This window comes from Enhydra lutris, unplaced genomic scaffold, assembly GCF_002288905.1.
Source record: "Enhydra lutris kenyoni isolate GAN:26980312 unplaced genomic scaffold, ASM228890v2 scaffoldscaffold34, whole genome shotgun sequence".
In the NCBI taxonomy this organism is placed as follows: Eukaryota; Metazoa; Chordata; class Mammalia; order Carnivora; family Mustelidae; genus Enhydra; species Enhydra lutris.
The window spans coordinates 10,570,835-10,573,826 of NW_019154118.1; the positions used below are offsets into that span (position 1 = coordinate 10,570,835).

The 2,992-nt window shown below is 36.9% G+C and overlaps 1 pseudogene; it reads left to right on the forward strand.

Annotated features, from left to right (window-relative positions):
- The first annotated feature begins 222 nt into the window (after nt 1-222).
- On the forward strand, nt 223-1,125 carry LOC111153992 (annotated as a pseudogene).
- The last annotated feature ends 1,867 nt before the right edge of the window (nt 1,126-2,992 follow it).

Below are 2,992 nucleotides of genomic sequence, written 5' to 3' on the forward strand. Positions count from 1 at the left end.
TTGAATGTCTTTGCTTATACAGCTTATCAAGACGCTAATAAAAGAATATCCATGTCACTAGAGTCATGATGATGACAAAGCAGATTCTGTGGGTCCAGGTTGGGCTAGTCTCAGACATTTCCAGTACAAACCCAACTCCTGTGAGAGGAGATATAGTGGGAAATGTTGAGTTATTTTCTTTGTAACAGTTTTCTCCTGTGTTCACAGATTCTTTTGAGAAGAATGGCTTCTGGAAATGCTTCTTTTGTGACTGAATTCATTCTTGTGGGGCTAATAGACCTACCAGATGTCCAGTTCCCTCTGTTCTGCCTGTTTCTAGTCACTTACATGGTCACTGTGTTGGGAAATTTGGGTTTGGTGACCCTAATCAAGCTGAATTCACATCTGCATACCCCCATGTACTTTTTCCTCTTCAATTTGTCCTTCATAGACCTCTGTTATTCTTCTGTGTTTACACCCAAAATGCTGATTAACTTCACATCGAAGAAGAATATTATCTCCTACAGGGGATGCATGACCCAGCTTTACTTTTTATGGTTTTTTTTTGCTATTTCTGAAGCTTATGTGCTGACATCAATGGCGTATGATTGCTATGTGGCCATCTGTAACCCACTCTTATATACTGTTGCCATGTCCCCTAAAGTATGTTCCATCCTTACGCTTGGTTCATATTTGATGGCATTTTTGGATGCTACGGCTCACACTGGATGCATGCTGAGACTGACCTTCTGTGATGCAAACACCATCAACCATTATTTGTGTGATATCTTCCCTCTCCTTCAGCTCTCCGGCACCAGCACCTATGTGAATGAGCTGGTGGTTTTCATTTTAGAGGGTATCAATATCATTTGGTTTCATCCTGTCCAGCATCCTGCGCATCAGCTCCACTGAGGGCAGGTCCAAAGCCTTCAGCACTTGCAGCTCCCACATAATTGATGTTTTTCTCTTCTTTGGATCAGGTGCGTTTATGTATCTTCAACCTTCTTCTGCTGGGTCTATGGATGAGGGGAAAATCTCCTCTTTTATACCAATGTGGTTCCCTTGATGAACCCTTTCATTTACAGCTTGAGAAACAAAGACATTAAATGTGCTGTGAGAAAAACTTTCAGTAAGAGACAGTCTTGATGAACAGTTTCTGTCTTTGTAGTTTGTTACACATGGGGGGATTCTGTGTGCTTAAATAAAATTCTTTTAGTGGCAGTATTCTTAGTATTTTTTCCTAATATGTTAAAGGATATTTGAGTCTCACAATTTATTTTTATTCTTTATATAATAGGTCTTTTTGTTTTCCTCACCAATAGCAGAATATCTTCTCCCCTTTTTGTTCTGTTTTATTTTTTTATTGTGTTATGTTAGCCACCATAGAGTACATCATCAGTTTTTGATGTAACATTCCAAGATTCATTGTTTGCCTATAACATCCAGTGCTCCTTGCAATACGTGCCCTCTTTAATGCCCACAACCACGCTCCCATTCCCCAACCCCCCTCCCCTCTAAAATCATCAGTTTGTTTCTCAGAGTCCATAGTTTCTCATGGTTCATCTCCCCTTTTGATCCCCCCCCCACTTTTCATTTCCTTCTCCTAATTTAATAGTAGCATTACATAATAAACATGTTGTTTCCTTTTTCCCATTTTCATTTTGAAATTATTTTTTCCTCTACAACATGATGAATGGTCATCATTTTGGCAGATTTTTCCCCTTTACCTTTGTACAGTCAAACCAACACGTAACTGATCATTAAAAAATATTTTTATTGTATGGCTGGGTAAGTGAAACTCAGAGTAGTTAGATTTACCTGAAGTCACACAGCTTTGTAAAATTTAGTCTAAATTCTTAGCCTTCTGATATCATGTCTACTACTCTTTATAGTCTGTTTTGTTCTAATTTATTTATTTATTTATTTTTAGTTTCAAGTTTTTATATAAATTCCTGGTAGTTAACATGCAGTGTCATATTAGTTTCAGGTGTAGAATTTCATGATTTGTCATATGCATCCAACACCCAGTGCTCATCACAACCAGTTTCCTCCTTAATTTCCATCTCTCATTGAACCTATCCTCCTGCCCACTTCCCCTCCAGCATCCTGTTTGTTGTCTTTTGTCAAGAATCTGTTTTATATTGCATGGAGCATTGGGTGTAGTGCATAAAAAATGAATCTTGGAACACTGAAAAAATAAAATTAAAAAAATAAATTTTAGAATTAAAAAAAAAGAATCTGTTTTATGGTTTGCCTCTCTTTTTGCCTCCCACATTCATTTTTTTTTTGTTTTTTAAATTCCATATATGTGTGAAATCATATGGTATTTGTCTTTCTCTGACTGACTTACATCACTTAGCATAGTACTCTCTAGCTCCATGCACATCTTTGCTAAAGGGATGATTTCATTCTTTTTTATAGCTAACATTCCATTATATGTATACATGTGTATACAGTATAGTATAGTATATAGTATATAGTATATATATATACTATATCTTCTTTTATCATTTCATCATTCAGTGGATATCTTGGCTCTTTCCGTAATTTGGCTGTTGTTGATAATGCTGCTGTAAACATCGGTGTGCATGTATACCTTGAATCAGTATTTTTGTGTTCTAGGTAAATATCTAGTAGTGCAATTGCTGGTTAATGGGTTAGTTCTACTTTTATCCTTTTGGGGAACCTCCATACTGTTTTCCACAGTGGCTGCACCAGTTTGCATTCTCACCAACAGTCAGAGGGTTTTTCTCTATCCTCATCCTCACCAAAATCTGTTGTTTCCTGTGTTGTTGATTTTGTCCATTCTGGCAGGTGTGAGGTGATAGCTCATTGTAGTTTTGATTTGTATTTCCCTGATGGTGAGTGATATTGAGCATCTTGTCCTGTGTATGTTAGTCATCTGTATGTCTTCTAGGGAAAAATGGATGCTGTTTAACTGAACTTTATAGGACACCAGTCAAGTTATTTAATTGGCTAATGAAACCCAACTGTGACAATTTCTTTTCTGGTA